This window comes from Dreissena polymorpha, chromosome 1 (genome assembly GCF_020536995.1).
Source record: "Dreissena polymorpha isolate Duluth1 chromosome 1, UMN_Dpol_1.0, whole genome shotgun sequence".
Taxonomy (NCBI): Eukaryota; Metazoa; Mollusca; class Bivalvia; order Myida; family Dreissenidae; genus Dreissena; species Dreissena polymorpha.
In genome coordinates, this window is record NC_068355.1 from 27,518,145 (window position 1) to 27,542,512 (window position 24,368).

The 24,368-nt window shown below is 35.9% G+C and overlaps 1 long non-coding RNA gene across 1 annotated transcript; it reads right to left on the reverse strand.

The window, feature by feature from the left end:
- Nucleotides 1-1,076: 1,076 nt before the first annotated feature.
- LOC127864976 (uncharacterized) lies at nt 1,077-23,916 on the reverse strand. Its single transcript, XR_008042412.1, has 2 exons — nt 23,521-23,916; nt 1,077-1,224 (listed from the first exon to the last, which is right to left on the reverse strand). It is a non-coding gene; the product is annotated as an uncharacterized LOC127864976 (long non-coding RNA).
- Between the last annotated feature and the right edge of the window lie 452 nt (nt 23,917-24,368).

A 24,368-nucleotide genomic window follows, 5' to 3' on the forward strand; every position in this document is an offset into this window, starting at 1 on the left:
TTTTTCGAAAGGGGGCATGTATATTAAAACAATTACATGAGGAAAACCTTGTCCCAGATAGGACATAAGAGATGGACAAATTTGTGAATGTAATGTTGTTGCATATTTGGAGAAGTTGTAAATTTCATCATACGGCTGAATTGACAATATGAGATTGGATTCAACTGGTTAATAGCCCTTCTTGAAAACTATGTTTGGCTCGTTGGTACCTCAAATCACCTCATTACATCAAAACACGCATGACCTTGTCCCTATTTGGGACAAGGTTTTCCTCAGGTGTCTGTTTTCTATTGAGCGTTTATGCATATCTGGCACATGAACAATAATTTCATATTAACAAGAGCTCCGCATAACAGTTGCCAATGCTCGGCTGCGGGTGCAGTTTTGAATAAATGAAACCTTGTCAAATTTTTCATTATTTTTTTAAGGATCACAGTGACCTTGACCTTTGACCTAGTGACCCAAAAATGAGTGTGGCAAGTAGCAGTCATCAAGGTGCATCTACATATGAAGTTTCACAGTTGTATCTGGAAGCACTTTGATTTAAGAGCCAATGTTAAGGTTTAAGCACGGCGGACTGCAGATGCCACACAGCAGACGCCGGACGGCAGAGGCCGGACGGCGAACAACAAGCTGACGATGACAATAATTTGGGTTTTCTCCGAAAACAGCCGAGCTTTAAATACTATTTGGTCTTAGTTCTTGTAAAGTTGTATTATATGTTACCAAACTGTAATATAATTATGTGTTTCCTTAAAAGCTTAACAAGGGACAAAATTGTCACAAAACCAGGTTTTCATTGTGAAAAAAAAATCTGATAAAGGGAGAAAACTCAAACTGAACTTTTGAAATGACCAAAAAAAATTAACCCCCTTTGTAAGTTTTTTTTTTTTTTTAAATCTATTTTTAGTCGTGGCGACCTTGACATTGGAGATATTGACGTGATTCTTTCGTGGGACACACCGTCCCATGATGGTGAACAAATGTGCCAAATGATTTTAAAATCTCACAATGAATGACATAGTTATGGCCAGGACAAGCTCATTTATGGCCATTTTTGACCTTTGAACTCAAAGTGTGACCTTGACCTTGGAGATATCGACGTAATTATTTCGCGCGACACACCGTCCAATGATGGTGAACAAATGTGCCGAATGATTTTAAAATCTGACGATGAACGACATAGTTATGGCCCGGACAAGCTCATTTATGGCCATTTTTGACCTTTGAACTCAAAGTGTGACCTTGACCTTGGAGATATCGACGTAATTATTTCGCGCGACACACCGTCCAATGATGGTGAACAAATGTGCTAAATGATTTTAAAATCTGACAATGAACGACATAGTTATGGCCCGGACAAGCTTATTCCGCCAGCCCGCCAGCCAGCCAGCCCGCCAGCCAGCCAGCCAGCCAGCCCGCCCGCATTCGCCAATCTAATAACCAGTTTTTTCCTTCGGAAAACCTGGTTAAAAATACAGAGTTATATATCTATGTGTTCTATCTTTAAAAGCTTTAAAATACACAGATAGTAAATAAGGTGTCTGTTTTCTAATGTTAATGTATATCGGGCACATGAACAATAATTTATTTTTGAAAACAGCTTAGAGGCTATAATACATCTGTAAAGTGTGATGCGCACATATTGTAATGATATGCAATCTTTGTTTTAAATTGTATTTAATATATTATATATACTACATATTGCAATATGGGTTTTACTGTATTGTTGTACCTCTACACATTATCAATCAGTTAATTTTAACCAAATACAATTATTTGTTACTTGAAAGTTATATTCAATAGGTTTAATATATCTTCTATTGAGATTGCATGACTATTTAGTTGAACGGAATTCACTGGGGAGGGATATCATGTTTAATGTATTTAAGGTATATCAACTCTAAGTGGGTTTCTTTGTGTCTCACTGACAAGATCAAATAAGCACTGATTTCTTTGTGTCCACGACTTATTGAAGAACAATGTGTTTATACACTTATGACTTAATGCCTTTTGTATGCTAACATTTATTGTTCAATTAGTATTTAAAACTGCAAAGTCATTTGAAAGAGACATACCTTCAAGTACTATGTAAAGCTATATCTGTTAAACAATACATACAAATTAATGGAACAAACATGAATTAACCATTGATATAGATAATTTTACAAGAGCACCGCATAACGGGTGCCAACGCTCGGCTGTGGGTGCAGTTTTGAATAAATGAAAGCTTTTAAGAAGAATATTAGACGTCAAAGTGACCTTAACCTTTGACCTAGTGAACCAAACTTGGTGTGGCGTGTAGAACCCATCAAGGTGCAGCTACATGTGAAGTTTCAAAGTTGTAGGTGGAAGCACTTTGATTTTAGAGCCAATATTAAGGTTTAAGCACAACGGACACCGGACAACGAACTAGCTATGAAAATACCTCAGGTTTCTCTGAAAACAGCTGAGCTAAAAATGAGTTTCACATTGTTTTAGTTAATTAGCAATGAAGTTAGAAGAACAGAATAATTAATTATTACATGTATTGATTATAAAAAAGTGCTACTGGCATATTGGATGTGTACATCTAGCTATAAGAAGGTCCCTGTTTGATCCCCACTGGCACGGAGTGAGGGTTCACAAAATCTTTAAATAAAATAAATAAGTAAAGACAGGGCTGAGTAAGCCTTGTTGATTCGGGGGCTAAAAAAACTGAAATCTAATCGACCCAGGTTAAAGGCCGAGGCAAAATAAACCCAAGGCCGCATGAGCCTGCTATACTCTGAACAAGTATTGTGTCTACCCAGGAAATGGGCTTGAGTGTCTTAATTAGCTTCAGACTTTCAGTGCTATCTATCGAAAAGAAATTGGTAAAAAATATTATTTTTAAAGAAACATTCTATAAAAAGTCAATTATTTACCTGTGTACATGAATCATTTCAGTCTTGATGGTTAGTGAACTAGTCTTGATGGTTAGTAAACTATGTAAAAGCACTACAACTATGAAACACTAGCATTTTTAATATTGCAATGTTCCACAGAAATGATGCTGATGATAATTCTACACGATGATGCATTAATTTATTAGATATTTCTAAATTCCATTTACACCAAAAATTCCACTACAAATTCAATTGCTCAACTGCACATTTACTCAATTTCTCAGCTTCTAAAAACCGTCTTCCACTGTGTGTTTTTTCGAGCATCCTCATGATTTAATCAGCGTTTAATAGTATTTCACCCAGGAAAATTTATGTTCAAAACATTTCTCACAATGTAAAAATCTATATGTTTGCTTGATATAAAAGAAAACATGTCCCTCTCTAGTTTGAAGCACAAATCACATTCGGGCATGTGTGCCGACATTTTTCTGCCATTTTGAATATCAAAAGTAGTCCGAAAACAAAATGGCGCCCACGTTAGTCCAGAGGCTACTTGATGCAAAACGGTTGGGTCCAGAGTGACTCAGGTTAAACATCTGTAAATTGTTTTTAACCTTTGATCTGTAACTCTCAACTTCGCTTCATATTTTCCTCAAGCCTTACTAACATACTAATTTATATGATCCTACCCTTAAGTGTTTTCTAGAAAGTGTTTTCATGCCGGTGACCTCAACCTCTGATTGGTGAATCTTTAACTGAAAAGCTACTCCTTTCCTCTAAAAAACTCAGATAACTTACTTTCATGATGGTAGATGAAGCCATTCTCTGCATATACCGGTATATCCTGCTGACAAAAACTGGTCTAAGGTGAGCATTATTTTCAAGTTACAAGCAACTGTGACCTTGAACCATCTGACCAGTGTCGTCAAAATTGATAGGTGTTTGCTTCATCAGGACTAACCAGCATTTCAATGAAGTTTATCAGAGTTAACAGGGTTTTCGAGATGTCGTGTATAAACACATTTGATGTTACAAGTCTCTGTGACATTCACATTCGACCTAAAAATAAATAGGCATATTTTTGTCAAGCAAATAGCATACCAACATTAGTTATCCTAGGTCAAATTGTCTTCTTAATTATGCACGGAAATTAAACAGTCTACGGACCTACCAACGAAAAGCAAAACAAAAAAAAACATCTAAAATTGGGAGCACACTCTTTTTTGCTTGTTTATTGTATTCAATAATATTTCAGTCATGTTCAGTGTTAAGTTAACCTACACTCGCACTTTTCCTGGATGAGCCGGTTTACCAGTGCCAAGTTCACATACCAATGCCAGTATATGACAACTTTTATGGTTTTATACCCTTTAAAAACTTGTATTATTTTTTTTAATCCGCCCACTTTCCAGCCACAACAGCAAGACAGTTACTGACATTTATTTCATTGTAATATTCGCTCTATATCTCGACTTTACTCGGTGGGAAATTTCTTAGTGGGATGAACTTATTATGGCTCCACTAAGAAAATTTGCGGGAAGTAAAGTCGAGATACAAAGCGAATTTAAATAGGAAATAAACGCTTAACACTTTTTAACTGATATGGCTGAAAAGTGAGCGTCGTTTAAAAATTAAACAAGAGTAATATAGGGTATAAAACAGCGATCAATAACTGTCTCGGCGTGGACGTCGCCATCTTAACGATCACATGATTACCCCCTCTGTTTAGGCAATACATATTACATTTTTTCAAGCAGAAATTTATCTTTGAAAACAATGTTCAATTGATTAAATGGTTGAGACAAGAGAAGAATGCCCTTGATCATTCACCTGTGTGATGGGATGTGTCAAAATTTGGCAATTTAACAACTGCAACATGGAGTAATAACTGTAACAATATCTTTAGAGGATTCCTATCTGATGTCATATACCAAATGTCAAAGCAATAGACATTGCAATTTCAAAGAAGGTTTTGAAAATTATTATGCTTAATAAGCCTATACAAAATGAAATCATGCGATACTAACCGTTTTTATAGTTGTCTAGATGAATTACTTTTTCTTTTTTCGAGCTACAAACTCGATACTTTAATATAACTTTAAATACAATTAAACAGCTCGTGTTTTTCATGATCTCTTTAATTAAAATACGCTGCTGTCATTAAGGCTGGTTTGGGAGTAAAAAAACTAATTAATTAATTATCCCCTTTCAATTTCATTCTGCAATTGGCAGACAGGTGTAATAGACTCTATTAGCATCATAAAACTAATTATTTAATTACCACTCTTTACTTCAGATATGGTAAATATGCGGTAGAAAGATAAATAGTGGTCAGCTAAGAAATATTTATTTACGGGTATTGTCAGCTGTTTTTTTTTTCATTTGCTAATCTCTTTATACGACTTAGCGTCCAGTCGCTATTTTGTAGGATGATGACGATATTATCTGTGTATTCAAAGTATACAGTATATTTTCCCCAAAATCCTGCGTTTCGTGCGATTTCTATTTCCTAAAAAAAGGCCAGGCCCTTTCCCCAAAATCAGATAAAAACCCTGCACTTATCACATATTTTCATAATATTTTGTAAAATTTTAATAAAATGTTTTCAAAATAGTTGTTATTTACCAGTTAATGGCTTCTTTGAAATATAAGAAACACTATTTTCATGCGATAATTTTTCCCAATTAAGCCAGTTTTGCGTTTAATTTTTTTCCCAAAATGGGATTTTTGATGATGTGAAATTCCCAAAATTCCAGTGTGGCGTTTTCCCAAAATGGAGCGGAAAAGGCCTGATGATATATAAAAAGGGCCATAAAAATATTCGAGGTGATATGCACACTTTAACATTCCAACGCTCACGCTCATGTCGACGCCGGGTTGAGTAGGTTAGCTCAACTATATATATTTCATATATATTAGTCGAGCTAAAAACAAATACAAGTATATAATGTTTTGTATCGCCATATTTGTGTACTTTTCTGTCATTCCCAGTGCTACAACTTGCCATTTTCATATGTCCTCATTTAACAACTTGGTATCATTATGTCAACATGTTGACATATTTATACTAAGTAATCTTATTAATTCAACTTTGGACTGTAACTGTGACTATTTGAATAGTTATAAATTGAAGGAATGGATACACTAACAAGTGATTTGGACAAATATGTTTTTGCCTTTTGGTGAATATTTGAAAAATAAATTTATTAGATATGATTCTTCGAGTCTGCACTAACTGAGACCTGGCTTTGAACCAAGATTTTGTTATAATACATGTGTTCGACAGATGGGATTGTTTTACTGTGCTCTTGTTTTATCTTTCATTCAAATCAGACATTATTAACAATGACAAGGACATCAGCTATGAATTGACTTTTTGTTGAGTATTTCACACAATGGTTAATGTGATGTGCTACTCTGATAGCAATCTCGAAAAAACACACAGTCAGAGAATTCATTTTTATTCAAAAATAATACATGTACATCGAAAACAGGGATGTTGTGTTTTGTTTTGTGATTTAACAAACACTCAAACAGGAAGTTTTGTAGGCGTGTTTTGCAAAGTTTCAAATGATTGAGATCTAGACACCCAATCTGAATATTTCAATATGGACTAGCTAACCACATGAAACAAAAACAGCATATCCCTGCACTAAAATGACACCTTTTGCACTATGATATCTGAAGCATAAGGAAGTAAACATTAATTTCTTCAGTTATTTGTTTTACAATTTGTAGCTATGTTCATCAAAAGAACAAGCAAACACCAATAACTCTAATAACGGTGCATACAGAGTTATGGTTCTTGTACCCTGCCCCTGGGTTCAATTTATGTGCATTTTTTTAAATACTTGTGACCTATTGACTATGAAATCAAAAGTTATCTTCCTTCTCTCCCAACAACATACCAATCAGGGTTTTTTTGGCCCAATTTTATAGCCGAAATTCGGCTATGTTCCCAATCCCAAAAAGTATACTTTTTTCCCAAAATGTGGCAAAAAATTCCTAATTTCCAATTAAAAAAAAAAATCTTTTTTTTTTTTTTTTAAAGAAGTCTAATGCGTATTTTATCTCAATTTCAATTCAATTACATCTAACAAAGTATTATATGATTTTGTTCTTTCTTTTAATTTGAATGATTATAAAGAGTTATATCAAATTTAGTATTTCCCTAATCAGTGGACTTTTCATGTGGAAAAAAAGGCTAATGAATTTATTTTCCCAATTTCATGAAAATGCCAATAAAATTCCCAATTCCAAAGCCATGGGCTATCTTCCCAAAAAGTGGGAAAAAGACCTGCCAATGGTCATGATTTTAAGTACAAGTGTTCTGTAAATATTTCTTTATTACAAATAACACCTGCTATGCAATTATTTAACAATTTTTGGCAAAACACCAATCAAATGAACCACTATGATTGCTTGTTTCAGTCGCCGCGAAACATGGCATGTACAATTTTGTGAGGTACAACCTGTCGAAAACGAATTTGTTGTTGATTTGTTTTATTGCTTAAAAACTTTTACGCGTTTTTAAAATAATGACAATGTCTTTAAACCAGTGATTTTCAGCATCAACACTCTTTCAGCTGGCAAACATGATTTTTAGATAGAAGACAATAAACAAGAAATAACGCTATTCAGCGAAAATTAATAAAAACAACAATCCAATGAATGACAGAAATCATAAAATGGATGTATGAATGAAAAGCGTGTGTCACGGAGAATACCTTTTGGATACAACATATTTTTTTGAATGTCATAGAACGAGTGTTTTTTAAAGGGATTCAACTTGCAAATAATTCTTTGTTAGTTATTTATGAAAGAAAATTGAGATATAATAATCATTAGACAATCATTGTTTTTGGGATCTGGTCCGTTTTACGTTTTTTTTTAATAGTAGAAAACTCAGGAGTATTAAATTTTTTTTTTCAATGTGGTTATATAAACTGACCTCTAATGCCAGGTGACAGTGTAATTCAAGCTACCGCTAAGTCAGGTTGGACTGAACATAAAATACAATACTTTAACATGTTTCAAAGTATCTACATATAATATGTATACATAATTGTCATAAGTGCATGACAGCTGAGACCAATGCTCAACAAAAGATAATGTATAATAAGAAGTAGTTCAATGTAGTAAATCTAGTAAGTACAACAGTATAATATCAAACATATTAGTGCATCAAATGAAACAAGAAACTGTTGTTTAATAGGAGAACACATCCTCTAAGAGTAAAGGCTCAGGTTCATGGACAATTGTGTACACATAAACTGGAACACTAAAAGTGCATTGATTTTGATAGTTGAGCATGAACCGCAGTTTTCACTTAATAATTATATTCAAGATACAATAGTCTTGCATTAAACCCTTCCTTTACAAACTAGTTCACAAAGTGTTTATGACATTTATGTGCAAGTATTTGAAATTGTAATTGACTTGAATTTCCTCACCACATGTGAATTGATGACAGTTAAATGACATCCCACTGGACAAATATGTACAATGACCTACATCACTGGATATCTAGTCATCACACTAGACATACAATGACATCTTGGACATACAGTCATCACACCAGATATACAATGGCATACTGGACATACAGTCATCACACTGGGCATACAATGGCATACTGGACATACAGTCATCACACAAGACATACAATGGCATACTGGACATACAGTCATCACACTAGACATACAATGGCATACTGGACATACAGTTATCACACTAGACATACAATGACATCCTGGGCATACAGTCATCACACTAGACATACAATGGCATACTGGACATACAGTCATCACACTGGACAAACATTGACATACTGGACATACATTCATCACACTAGACATACAATGGCATACTGGACTACAGTCATCACACTGGACAAACAAAGACATACTGGAAATACAGTCATCAAACTAAGCACACAATAACATCTTGGACATACAGTCATCACACTGGACATACAGTGACAAACTGGACATACAGTCATCACACAAGACATACATTGACATACTGGACATACAGTCATCACACTAGACATACAATGACATACTGGATATACAGTCATCACACTAGACATACAACGAAGACATACTGGAAATACAGTCTGCATCATACATTATTCACTGACATTACTTGATTTTTCTTGAAGTCTGCTGGCAGTGAGTTTCATGACCTGGCTATACTGTAGCTAAACAGTGACTTAAGAGAGGATAACTCAAAATTCAAGCTAAAGTCATTCAGTTCAAGACCTGGCTAAACTGTAGCTATACAGTGACTTCAGAGTGGACAACTCAAAATTCAAGCTAAAGTCATTCAGTTCAAGACCTGGCTATACTGTAGCTATACAGTGACTTTAGAGTGGACAACTAAAAATTCAAGCTAAAGTCATTCAGTTCAAGACCTGGCTAAACTGTAGCTATACAGTGACTTCAGAGTGGACAACTCAAAATTCAAGCTAAAGTCATTCAGTTCAAGACCTGGCTATACTGTAGCTATACAGTGACTTTAGAGTGGACAACTAAAAATTCAAGCTAAAGTCATTCAGTTCAAGACCTGGCTATACTGTAGCTATTCAGTGACTGTAGAGTGGACAACTCAAAATTCAAGCTTAAGTCATTCAGTTCAAGACTGAAGCTATACAGTGACTTCAGAGTGGACAACTCAAAATTCAAGCTTAAGTCATTCAGTTCAAGACCTGGCTATACTGTAGCTATACAGTGACTTCAGAGCGGACAACTCAAAATTCAAGCTAAAGTCATTCAGTTCAAGACCTGGCTATACTATCGCTATAAAGTGACTTCAGAGTGGACAACTCAAAATTCAAGCTAAATTCATTCAGTTCAAGACCTGTCTATACTGTAGCTCTACAGTGACTTCAGAGTGGACAACTCAAAATTCAAGCTAAAGTCATTCAGTTCAAGACCTGGCTATACTGTAGCTATACAGTGACCTCAGAGTGGACAACTCAAAATTCAAGCTTAAGTCATTCAGTTCAAGACCTGGCTATACTGTAGCTATACAGTGACTTCAGAGTGGACAACTCAAAATTCAAGCTAAAGTGATTCAGTTCAAGACCTGGCTATACTGTCGCTATACAGTGACTTCAGAGTGGACAACTCAAAATTCAAGCTAAAGTCATTCAGTTCATGACTGTAGCTATACAGTGACTTCAGAGTGGACAACTCAAAATTCAAGCTAAAGTGATTCAGTTCAAGACCTGGCTTTACTGTAGCTATACAGTGACTTCAGAGTGGACAACTCAAAATTCAAGCTAAAGTCATTCAGTTCATGATCTGGCTTTACTGTAGCTATACAGTGACTTCAGAGTGGACAACTCAAAATTTCAGTTCCTTAAAGTGACTATTGGAATTTATTTTACAGTGTGTGTTATCAGCCCAAAGTAGTCATATTTTCATGAGTAAAGGAATAAATATGCATTTAAAATACCAAACAATAATTAAGATTAAACAAGAGCATCTCATAACGGGTGCCACGCTCAGCTGCTGGAGCAGTTTTGAATAAATGAAAGCTTGTCAGAATTTTTGTTTTTTTAAGAGGTCACAGTGACCTTGACCTTTGACCTAGTGACCAAAAACTGGGTGTAGCATGTAGAACTCATCAAGGTGCAGCTACATTTGAAGTGTCAAAGTTGTAGGTTGCAGCACTTTGATTTTAGAGACAATGTTCCAAACCTTAACAAAATGTTAAGGTTTTAGAACAATGCAGATGGCGGACAACAAGCTGGCTATGACAATACCTCAGGTTTCTCCAAAAAAAGCCGAGCTACAAAATTGAAAGTATGGATTTTCATTGCAAAACTATTCTATTAGAATTACCATTTTGCATTTGTGAGTTCCATAACAAAATACAAATCAAGAACTGACATTTCTGACTCGTTAGGCGATCACTTAATTTTATAGTGAAATCAAGTTTGGTACGTGCTATGACACAAAAACCCTTTCAAGAATACTGATATAAAGGAGGGCTGTTTGTAAAACATTCATGCCCCCCATATGAGCTGTCAGTTGTAGTGGCAGCCATTGTGTGAATACGTGTTTTGGCACTGTGACCTTGACCTTTGACGTAGTGACCTGAAATTCAATAGGGGTCATCTGCCAGTCATGATTAATGTACCTATGAAGTTTCATGATCCTAGGCCTAAGCGTTCTTGAGTTATCATCTGAAAACCATTTTAATGTGTCAAGTCACCGTGACCTTGACCTTTGACCTAGTGACCTGAAAGTCAATAGGGGTCATCTGCGTTTCATGATCCTAGGCGCAAGCTATCATCTGGAAACCATTTTTCTGAGTTGAGTCACTGTGACCTTGACATTTGACCTAGTGACATGAAATCAATAGGGATAGCCTGCGAGTCATGATCAATGTACCTATGAAGTTTCATGATCCTTGTGGTAAGCTTTCTTGAGTTATCATCCGGAAACCATTGTGTCAATCACCGTGACCTTTGACTACTGACCTGAAAATCAATAGGGGTCCCCTACAAGTCATGATCAATGTACCTATGATGTTTCATGATCCTAGGTGTATGCGTTCTTGAGTTATCATCCAGAAACCATTTTACTGGTTCAAGTCACCGTGACCTTGACCTTTGACCTAGTGACCTGAAAATCAATAGGGGTCATATGCGATTCATGATCAATGTACCTATGATGTTTCTTGATCCTAGGCCTAAGCGTTCTTGAGTTATTATCCAGAAACCATCTGGTGGACGAACATACATGATCATTCGGAAACCATTTTACTGTGTCCGAGTCACAGTGACCTTGACCTTGTGACCTGAAAGTCAATAGGGGTCATTTGCGAGTCATAATCACTAAGTTGAGTCACTGTGACCTTGACCTGTGACCTGAAAATCAAAAGGGGTCATCTGCGAGTAATGATCAATCTACCTATGAAGTTTTATGATCCTAGCCATTAGCGTTCTTGAGTTATCATCCGGAAACCATTATACTTCTTCAAGTCACCGTGACCTTGACCTTTGACCTAGTGACCTGAAAATCAATAGGGGTCATCTGTGAGTCATGATCAATGTACCTGTCAAGTTTCGTGATCCTAGGCGTAAGCATTCTTGACTTATCATCCGGAAACCATTTTACTGTTTCAGGTCACCGTGACCTTGACCTTTGACCTAGTGACCTGAAAATCAATAGGGGTCATCTGCGAGTCATGATCAATGTACCTTTCAAGTTTCATGATGCTAGGCCTAAGCATTCTTGAGTTACCATCCGGAAACCATTTTACTATTTCGGGTCACCGTGACCTTGACCTTTGACCTAGTGACATGAAAATCAATAGGGGTCATCTGCAAGTCATGATCAATGTACCTATGAAGTTTCATGATCCTAGGCGTAAGCATTCTTGAGTTATCATTCGGAAACAATTTTACTATTTCAGGTCACCGTGACCTTGACCTTAGACCTAGTGACCTGAAAATCAATAGGGGTCATCTGCGAGTCATGATCAATGTACCTATGAAGTTTCATGATCCTAGGCCTAAGCGTTCTTGAGTTATTATCTGGAAACCATCTGGTGGACGAACATACATACGGACGGACTGACATGAGCAAAACAATATACCCCCTCTTCTTCGAAGGGGGGCATAATAAGCTCTCCACCTATGTAGAATTAAAGGTTTTGTTCAGTGGTGTTTGAAAATTATCCCAATACAGTCGATGAATGATATTTCCTTTAAATTAGATCTCTAAACAAAGAAACCAGATGATCAACATTTAGTTTACTGTTTTTAAAAAAACACTTTCCGAAGACATTATAAGAAAGATATGCTTTAAGTGTTAAACATGCAAAATTGTACTTATTAACAAACAATATAACAATATAACAATATAAAATTACCAGACATTTTCAATGATAGCCCATCCCATTCTTGACAAAATAAAGATATCGTTACAAACACCGTGTACTGAAAAAAACACCACTCGCCGCGGTGTTCATCTCACTGAGTTCGCTCACTAATATGAATCATTACTGTACATAGATAATGCCGCACTTCGGTGCACCATCATATTTTAGCAATGAACAAGCAAAATGAGGCCTATGATTTTTGGTAATAAGCCATTAGTGGAAACAATAGATTTTGTTTAAGAGGAACCCATTTACTTTAACGTTGAATAAAAATATGTTCACAGTTATTTGTTTTAATTATTACAATTGCAGCCACATTATCAATCATGAAAAGTGCCACCAAACTAATTGCTTCACGTATAGCACTGAAAGTGTCACTCACGAATTGCTTCATGTATAGCACTGAAAGTGCCACCAAACTAATTGATTCCAAATAGCACTGAAAGTGCCACCAAACTAATTGATTCACGTATAGCACTGAAAGTGCCACCAAACTAATTGATTCACGTATAGCACTGAAAGTGCCACCAAACTAATCAATTGTAGACACATTATCAATCACGTATAGCACTAAAGGTGCCACCAAAGTAATCAATTGCAGACACATTATCAATCACGTACAGCACTAAAAGTGCCACCAAACTAATCAATTGCAGTCACATTATCAATCACATATAGCACTGAAAGTGCCACCAAACTTATCAATTGCAGACACATTATCAATCACATATAGCACTGAAAGTGCCGCCAAACTAATCAAGTGCAGACACATTATCAATCACGCATAGCACTGAAAGTGCCACCAAACTAATTGGAACCTAGCTACTACAAGATGAAGTGAACCATTCACTGAAAGTGCTGTATACCTTGGCTCTAGGAGAAGTGCCCCCCCGGAGAACTGCCCCCCCAAAGATTTTTCACTGGGCGGAGAACTGCCCCCTCACTGTTTTTGTATAGGGCGGAGAACTGCCCCCCTGCTGATTAATAAGGGGCGGAGAACTGCCCCCCTGTCAGAATTGATGACCCGGAGAAGTGCCCCCTAATTAAAGAAATAGCGGTGATATATAAAGCGAGTATTATAATGACAATAACGCCAGTAACTTTCTTGCTATTATGTATGGAAATTGAGTGAAATTTCAAAAGTAATATAAAGTTGTGCAAGTAATAAAAGTTTTAAAACGGCATAAAATACCTACCTCGGCATGGACGTCGTCACGTCGCCAACTTTATAATCACGTGATTTTCGTCAATGTGAACAAAGAAAAACAAATAACTTTTTGCTAATAAAAAGTTTTCGCGGCTGAATTATTTGATATTTTCCCCGTAATAAAAACAAACAATTAGCATGCAATTTAATCCATCCTTATGCCAGCTGAAAACAATAATTTATTTGTTTGTTTTCGCCAATTACGGATTTGGACGGTTCAATATAATAAACCCGTATGCGGCTTTATTCAAAGCTAACAAGTTCTTAACAATTAAGGTCGGTCCGGTCTACCAATTAAAAGATAAAAAGATCGCGGTACTTATCGTTAACGGTAACAAGTTCTCTGCCTGCCTTATTAGCTGCTAATTAAAGCAACTGTTACCGATTTTGTTTGTTTGGCATGTCGACATGATCTGCTCAAAATGCAAACTGCGGACGACTCGACGGTCTGGCGATGCTACCGACGGATAAGGTGCTAGAAGACATGAATTAACTAAACAACATAAATAAATTGCTTATAAATTCAACTTCACTTCATTTTTTTCTTCAAGTCAGCTAAATTATTGCCTTTGCCTTGCCTATTAATTTACTTTTTTATATGTCAATTAACTTTTTTTCCATGGGTCAATACTATCTTTATAATGTAAATTAATTCCGATGTAACTTTTCCTCCATAAGTACCGAGTTGCACGTCTATATTTAGTTGCAACACATTGCCAGTATTAACACGCACGCGTTTCCTGTGTGGATCTCGACTATGTTTCGCGCTCTTATTAAAACACGACTTTTACAAGGCATTCATGTATAGTGAGTGGTGCAGATGCGTACCAAGGGCCTTAAACAGTATTATCACATACCTCTAGACAATTTGTGTTATTCAGTTCGATAAATGGTAATATACTTGTACTGAAATTAAATTGTTACCGGATAAAATGTGTACGGCGATAACGTAAAATTACCCGTAAGTATTGTTTTCACTACGTAACTAATAACTAATATGACACCGGGGGGCAGTTCTCCGCCCCTACAGATTTGATGGGGGGGCAGATATCCGCCTACTAAATTCTGACAGGGGGGCAGTTCTCCGCCCCTACCGATTTGATGGGGGGGCACCTCTCCGCCACCTTTAAAATAAGGGGGCAGTTCTCCGGGGGGCAGTTCTCCGGGGGGGCACTTCTCCGGATACCGTATACCTTGTATACACAAATGCCTAGGCTTTTACATAAGTGCTGTTTTTGACTTGATGATCAAATATGACTTTTAATACAATGATAATTATGGTTCCTGTGCACAACAATAGTGTTAAGGTCTCAACATATTTTTTATGCAAGATATACTTAAACAGTGGTCTAGCCCTATTTATTTGACCTCTCATAATGACATTGACCTTTAAGATAGCCATTTTGGTTTTCTGTGCACCATACCAGTCTTCGAAATTAGCTTTGAAAAGTTACATGCCAGTCGGGCCAGTTACTTAAGAATTTTTACATGCCCAACATATTTTTTACATGCCCAAACTTTTTTAACCAAAATTATAACAAATCACAACATTTTAACACTTACATGCTACACATAGTAAAGCAGAACATTTGTTTCAATAGTAGTGAATACAATTACATCTAATCATCACTAGAATTAAGACGGTCGATCGTTACACCAGTGCTCTTGAAAAGAGCGTTCTCTGGTGTCCTCGTACCATTTTTTGGCTTCCTTTTTCTCTAAATCATTGTCAATTTTCTATTTTGGAAGTGCTTTATCGGGCTTAGCCCCATCAACATACCTAAGATACTGCCTCTATGTCAACAATGACATTTGTTTACATTGACAAAAACGGAAGCGTATTACTTGATTGAAATGATCGATTCAAAAAGCATCTTCTCGATTAATGTCTAGAGTTACCGTCGATAAGAACCGAATGTGACCGAACTGCATCGGTCAAAAATAATAACGATGACAGGGCAAGCAGGTGCGTGTTGTTAAACCAATCGAATTTCATAGGAGGTTTTTGTGTGACGATTGGCCGTCAACTTCTCGATCGCGGCCAATTACATTGTATCAGAGTAAAGGTCGTCGGAAGACTTAATATTTACAATTTCACAAAACAAAACTATAAGCACCCGTATTCTGTTTTAAGGAAGACTTTAATAAATGATATTTCACAAATTATAAAACATATAATAATTTGAATATTATTATAAGTGGTGTGGATGCGATAGTGTTATTTTTCATCAGAGATTGGAATTTAGTGTAAGGGGTGTATTGAATCAGTTATAAAACAAAGCCCTTAAATAGCTAAATACATTTCAATCTTGAAATGTAGTTTGAATTTTCTTTTACATTGAATGAATTTTCGTTTCGTAAATTTACATTGAATGAAAATATTAATAAATTTAAGCATTCCAACTGAAAAAACACCTGCATATTTTGCAAATTGAACTGGGTTTGCATGTACATGTATATTGAAAACTCTTCTCTAGTGATAATGAGCGATACAAATCAAGCATTTTATGATACCATAAATCTACACATTTAATTTATTTTACGCAAGTATTTTATATCCCTATAATGACCAAACGCGATTGCTTGTTTTCATGATGATGTTTCGAACACTGCAGTATCGCACGATCTTTACACATTATAGCAGAGTTTACATTTGCAGGTACCCGTTAAATACGTTAATTGTGTAGCAGTAAATTTGAAAAATATTTTAAATGTTTAGTTATTAAACACTTTATTGTTATGTTTAAACTGGCTAATATATATACTTAATAGTTCCTATCTGTTAATCCATTTTGGACAAATGTCTATTTTTTAAATATGTTCAAATATTTTATTAAAGCAACTGTTAAGTTTTTTACTTAATATGCGAAGAGATGACATGGAGGTATCATAAATTGTGTTTAATAACCAGACACATGTGGTTTATGCAGAGACCCCATACAGAGTCATACATGTATAGGTCCCTGGGTTTATTACACACTGTTTTCTTAGTAATTGTCTGGACAGTATCCGATCATATCGAGATAATCGGTTTGTGATAAACAAAGGGGCAATTAAACACTGGGTTAAAAATGCTGAAACAAAGAGTGTCAAAACTGGTGTGAACAATTTAATAAAAGCATTTACATTTATCAAGAGGATTTAGTTAATCTGTAACAAGGCAAGTTTTTATAGACAAATAGGTTCAAATCAGTTTCTATATGTTGATTACATAAATTCAATCAATTTGTTTGTTTTCGTCCTTATTTGTGTTCGTTCATTGGGTTCAATTTAATCTGAAAGAATTTCAATTTCTGAGTATTTTTTGTTCAAAAGGGTCGCGAATATTATTGTAACCATATCACGATGCGGTTCATCACATGCGAACAATAGCAGAATGACCGCAGTTTTGATGGCCAAAATTTGAGCATGCGCAAACGTGACGTCATTATCGGAATCCCCAAAACCTCCTATTGTTTTACAACTTACGGCAAGGTGTTTGTTCGCAAAATTGAAAAATAGATCTGCAAATATCAAGAACCGCTTACGATTTTTTTTTATAAACTGTCAATTGGCTTCAATAATTTACATGCCCGGTGGGCCACAAACGTGAATTTTTGTATGGGCCCGGCGGTAATTTTACTCGCCACAGGCGATCGGGCGTGTCCTAATTTCGAAGACTGCCATACACCCTCTTATACTTACACTATTCATTAATCTTAAAGGCATGTTATAGAACAGCACAGGTGCTTCATTTGATTTCTTACTACCAACAATTTGACCTAGACCTTGAATATAACCATATGGAATCAAAACCTGCATGTTGACCTAGCATGTCACTGTGATTATTTGAATAGTTATGAGTTTATGGAATGGAATCCCCGGGAAGTGCTAAAGACAAATGTATCCGTCTTATGATTGAATAAGCTCGACTAATCAAACAGGGTTTTCAAAAAAAAGATTCATAAGATATGATTCTACAAGTCTGAATTAACTGAGTCCGGGTTTTGACCAAGATTATGTTATTGTAGAACTGTATCAGTAACCAAATCCCCTCAAATGCTATTTCTTCTGTGATCTTCTTTTATCTTTTATTCAAATCAGACATTACAAACATTAAATCAAGTCATTCAGTAAACACCCATCGAGAGTTGGGTTTTTTTTCCTTCAAAACTGATGAACAAAATACAAATGCAGGGAAGTTATGTATCTTATCATGAGTAAACAAACACCAAAGCAGGACGATTTATTTCAAAGCTTCACACATGATACAGATCTAAACACGCACTAGGAATATTTCAAAATAGGCTAGCAAACCACATGAAACAAAACCTGCCTATCCATCAACTCAAAAGACAACTTATGCAAGCTTTTATCTGAAGCATCAAGAAGTTAATCTAAATTCGTATCGTTGAATGTTTTGGGACCAAACACACTTAGATGATCGCTTGCTTACGCGGAAAGCTTGAAATAATTGATCTTCAAAGAAAGTGAAAACATACATGTATTTATTGGAGAAAAAAACAACAAAAATATTTTTAAATATTGAAGGTAGTTTTTTTTAAACTTTGCATTTTGTTGTTGTCGTTATATTTTTTCATACTACGATGATTGCTTATACATATAAAAGATTAAATACTGTAATTTCATTCTAGATTATTTAATGGATCATTTAAAATCCAATATTTGCATTTCTCAATATTAGAAATTTAAACGACAAACTGTGAAAAGATTAGATATTTACTAAAAATGCCACAAGGTAAACATTTACAACTCATTGGTTATTTATTTGATATAAAAGTGATTTTGTTTATTTGCCTTGTCAGCAGAGTAACTTTAAAGTTATTATCACTTTTATCTTTTTTTCAAATCATTATTAACAGAGATAATTTAAGCTTCATTTTGTGAAAACAGGGCTTAATGAAAATGCATTAATTGTCATCCCAGTACCAGAGACCCTTTAAATGAAAAACACCATAAAATCAGAAAGTGTTGTCCTTGATTAGCTTGTGCGCATTGCACAGGCTAATCAGTGTGCACAGGTTTATCTGATTTGACATGCATTAAGCACCGTTATCCCTGAAAGCAGCCAATATGTACATATTTCAATGATTAACTGGCTAATGTCATCGCACAAGCTGTTAAACACTAGACTGGTCAATGTCGTCACACAAGCTGTTAAACACTAGACTGGTCAATGTCGTCACACAAGCTGTTAAACACTAGACTGGTCAATGTCATCACACAAGCTGTTAAACACTGTTGATTACATACACACAGTAAGCCACTGTCTGCAGTGAACCAGTGAGAAGTATAAACAGGAAGATGCGGTGGTTATTGTTCCTAGCGTAATTAAGAGCAGACTGACTTGCAAGCGCAAACAACTAAAAACTAGATTCAGATGATATTAAGGTCTGCACCAACTGAGCTTTGAGCCACGATTTTGTTATTACAGAAGAGTATTGTTACACGCTTCAACTTAAGGAGGATTTATTGTGATCTTGATTTATCTTCTATTTAAATCAGACATTATAAACAATGGCAAGGTTTTCAGCTATGTACTTTTAGTAACCCACACAATGGTTAATGTCATTTGCAACTCTGATCACAACCTAGTAAACAACCATCTAGGGAAGTTAATTTGTCTTCAAAATTAATTGCATACACCAAAAACAAATACAGGGAAGTTATGTATCATTATCGTGTAACAAACACCAAAACAGGAAGTTGTGTATGCATCTTTTGCTAAGCTTCACACGATATAGATCTAAACACGCAATCTAAATCATTCAATCTGAACTAGCATACCACATCTGCAAAGTGTAAAAAAATGTTATCCCTCCAAACCCACATGAGCGTTTGGCAAGATATTCGAGTTATTCAAAACATCAGGAAGTTAATATGACACACTGCCAGACATAGGGTGGTTACAATAAAGGACAACGCACCTTTGACACTTCACACAGCCAGACATAGGGTGATTACAATAAAGAGCAACGCTAATTTGACACTTCACACCACCAGACATAGAGTGGTTACAATACAGGACACCACACATTTGACACTTCACACTGCCAGACATAGGGTGCTTACAATACAGGACACCGCACCTTTGACACTTCACACTGCCAGACATAGGGTGGTTAAAATAAAGGACACCGCACATTTGACACTTCACACAGCCAGACATAGGGTGATTACAATAAAGGGCACAGATAATTTGACATTTCACACCGCCAGACAAAGGGTGGTTACAATACAGGACACTGCACCTTTGACACTTCACACAGCCAGACATAGGGTGGTTACAATACAGGGCACCGCACCTTTGACACTTCACACAGCCAGACATAGGGTGGTTACAATACAGGGCACCGCACCTTTGACACTTCACACTGCCAGACATAGGGTGCTTACAATATAGGACACCGCACCTTTGACACTTCACACAGCCAGACATAGGGTGGTTACAATACAGGGCATCGCTAATTTGACACTTCACACCGCCATACATAGGGTGGTTACAATACAGGACACTGCACATTTGACACTTCACACAGCCAGACATAGGGTGGTTACAATACAGGACACTGCTAATTTGACATTTCACACTGCCAGACATGGGTTGGTTACAATAAAGAATACCACTAATATGACACTTCACACTGCCAGACATAGGGTGGTTACAATACAGTACACCGCACATTTGACACTCTACACTGCCAGACATAGGGTGATTACAATACAATAAGTTCAAAGTAATATAGTCATATTCTAAGTGGAAGAGAGGACCATATTTGAAACATATTGATCGCTTATGTTTTAAGGAAGTTGTACTTAATAGACAATTCTGAGTTCAGGACATAAAACAAACAATTAAGATTTTATTTCAATTTTGATCCCAATAGCTTGGGTGGGATGGTTTGAAGGTCCTTCAAAAATAAAAATAATTAAAATATTTGTTTTGTTTTTTACCATGTTTAAAAAAAATCTTTTTGTTTGGGGGGGTGGGGGCAGTGTAGAGGGGGGTGTAATGTGGGGGTGTAGTTATTTATTAGATGATCTTTCAGAATATAAATTTATATATATAGACATAGCTATATCAATAATATGCATATTCTAAGTGGAACATGAGATGTGTTTGTCAGAAACACAATACCCTCTATTGCGCCGCTTAGAAGTATAAATTTGACCTTTGACCTTGAAGGATGACCTTAACCTTTCACCACTCAAAATGTGCAGCTCTGTGAGATACACATGTATGCCAAATATAAAGTTTCAATCTTCAATATTGCAAAATTGATGACCAAGGTTAGAGTTTTGACTCTGCCTTGAAGCCATACATTTGACCTTTTACCTTGAAGGATGACCTTGACCTTTCCACCCTTAAAGTGCACGGATCCATGAGATACACATGCATGCCAAATATCAAGTTGCTATCTTCAATATTGCAAAAGTTATTTCCATGGTTAAAGTTTCGATGCCGCTTTGAAGCCATTTATTTGACATTTGACCTTGAAGGATGACCTTGACCTTTCACCACTCAAAATGTGCAGCTCCATGAGATACACTACGCAACCCGTGATTTTTGCCTAATTTGCGAAGTCAAGATGGACATTTTGCTTTTTGGGTGGAAAATCACCGCGATTTCACGTGACTCGTCACTCCGACGTCGCGCGAGAGCAAGATAATCTTCGCGATAAATCCCCTCAATGTTTTGGTGATTCGCTGCGCTTCGCCGCAATTCGCCGTGATCGCAGTGACACCGATGACTCGCCAATTCATGCATAGAAACTGAATCGTATCGATAACTTTATACATGTACATAACGCTTCTAATGTTCACAATTATCTGATAATACAACATCAAAAAAATAATCTTGAACATTTATGTCGGTAAATATGTTTGAGAATTTCATTAAAACAACCATATGACTACGGCATTTTTTAGAAATGTAAAGAGTACAGCGCATAATGTGGGACACAGCTTTCATTGGACGAGCGTATTTAAATTAAGATTGATACAATACGATCTTACAAAATAATGTTTTATTGCATCATACGCCTTCATGTAAAAAACGTTTTCCTTCTGGAAATTGTGCTATTAATGCATAATATTATTTTTTTTTAAATTCACACGTAAAGCATTGTAACAACTTAATATACAATTCAAAACAAATATACCATAAGTATAAATGTTCCGTTAAATTCCCAAATGAGAATAAAAATTTATAATCCGAAACACACTTCCGATGTTTTAATGTTAACACGACGTTAACAAATGCTTTCAATATAGTCATCATGTATATTTCCCGACAAAAGAGCGCGAAAATTATGCGGCAATGTACAAGGTCAAGGTATACGAGTGTGCAAGTATCGATTTTTTATACAAACTGCGTAGCGCAGAGATAATCGAATTCTGTTGATTTCTGTTAAATGTTTCTTTGGTATTTTTAAAACAGTTATATCGCCAACAATTTGATATTTCTTTTAAAGTCAATTCAAATCAAACACGCCGTATCCGTATCGTTACTGATAGAAGTAAAACATAATACCTTGACTTGTATAGTTTTTTTGTTGTGAGAGACCATCTGAGTAAACGCCGAAAAATATACCCTAACTGTTATTTTTTGTCAATGCCCTTTGATCCATTATCGCACTTAATTGGCAGCGCCATCCTGTTGTTTCTGTGATTGTCACATCTTTTCACAGTTTGAACACATACAAAGAGTGCCAATTAGACACTTGAACAAACAGTCAAACACTATCACCCGTTGGCGTGAAAACCCAGAGAAATGCATGTACATTATACATCATCATAAATTTATTGAACTCTGCAAACGCTAAGTGCTACGTTGATATACTCGTGTTTTTTTTTCAGCAAAACAAACACAATGTTTAACGGCTTTAATATATAGGCAATGATGTAATAACAACAAATTATTTACCACAATGTCATAATAACATGTACTTAAAAATAGAACAGTAATGTATTTCCGATTTCCGGCTTATCAAGCATTGAAACTTGAAACTTGAAACTTTCTAATTTGATGAAACGCCTATTTATATAATTATATTCAATGGCGTTGTACAAAACATATATATGTACATAAAATTGATAAAAGATAAGAGGTATTGATAATATTATGCAGCATTAGTTAAAGGATTAATGATCTTAAAATGTGTGATATAAATAAGAATGCTATAAGGAACTTAAGCAATAAAACAATACCGGCTACACTATTAAAACACAGCAAAAGTAAAATATTATGTAACAAGGGACAAAATTGTCACAAAACCAGGTTTTCATTGTGAAAAAAAAATCTGATAAAGGGAGAAAACTCAAACTGAACTTTTGAAATGACCAAAAAAAATTAACCCCCTTTGTAATTTTTTTTTTTTTTTAAAATCTATTTTTAGTCGTGGCGACCTTGACTTTGGAGATATTGACGTGATTCTTTTGGGGACACACCGTCCCATGATGGTGAACAAATGTGCCAAATGATTTTAAAATCTCACAATGAATGACATAGTTATGGCCAGGACAAGCTCATTCATGGCCATTTTTGACCTTTGAACTCAAAGTGTGACCTTGACCTTGGAGATATCGACGTAATTATTTCGCGCGACACACCGTCCAATGATGGTGAACAAATGTGCCAAATGATTTTAAAATCTGACGATGAACGACATAGTTATGGCTCGGACAAGCTCATTTATGGCCATTTTTGACCTTTGAACTCAAAGTGTGACCTTGACCTTGGAGATATCGACGTAATTATTTCGCGCGACACACCGTCCAATGATGGTGAACAAATGTGCCAAATGATTTTAAAATCTGACAATGAACGACATAGTTATGGCCCGGACAAGCTTATTCCGCCAGCCCGCCAGCCAGCCAGCCCGCCCGCATTCGCCAATCTAATAACCAGTTTTTTCCTTCGGAAAACCTGGTTAATAAATTGATATAACTAGAGTTAAGACAATAATTATAATGATAATATGAGCAAATATTTGGCAACATAAAGACAGTGTTTTTCATTAACTAAAAGGATACGTAAAAGGATATTTCTGCACTCTGGCTGTCGGATCCCACAGCTACCGGTCACCTGTCATACTTAAGGACACTTCTTTTGGGTTTTAACCTTATTTGAACTATCGTGACTACAAGTCACAAATAGACTGACCAAGTGTGACTACAAGACACAACTTGAAGGTTAGAATAACAGTGTGACTATAAGACACAACTAGAAGGCCTAAGCATGACTAAAAGGCAGCTGGTTGATGTAATTCAATCATTGAGCAAAGAAGCCCTAATGATTCTTGGTTACCAGTCACTTGTACAATAAATATCCTTTTCGACCAAAGAAGCCCGCACAATTCTTTAATTGCTTGGTCCTATGAGTCCTAGTGAACAAT